This window comes from Rhea americana, unplaced genomic scaffold (genome assembly GCF_003343005.1).
Source record: "Rhea americana isolate MKP2758 unplaced genomic scaffold, rheAme1 scaffold_345, whole genome shotgun sequence".
Taxonomy (NCBI): Eukaryota; Metazoa; Chordata; class Aves; order Rheiformes; family Rheidae; genus Rhea; species Rhea americana.
The window spans coordinates 37,978-38,311 of NW_028186474.1; positions in this window are offsets into that span (position 1 = coordinate 37,978).

The following is a 334-nucleotide window of genomic DNA, read 5'->3' on the forward strand; positions in this document are numbered from 1 at the left end:
TGACATAAAGTGGAACAGATCGTTTGCCAACAGCTTGGCCTGATTTTATGAATGAAGGCTGCCTCCAGATGACATAACTCCTCCCGACTCCACCCTGCTGCCTGCAAATTTCAGGTGCTTTTGTTTTGCTGGACGCAATGCACTGAGAGCTGCAGCAGGGGCAGTTCACCACTGAAGTGACAGCAGCGCAGCACCGGTGAGATCCAGCAGACTTCTTGGCTGGTGAGTAGCAAAGAAATGTTTTAATTGTTAGTGTACTTGGCAGAATAGGCTGGAATATTCTGTATTGTTTCTCTCCCACTGAGACCAAACTATGCTATCATTTCCAGTGGGA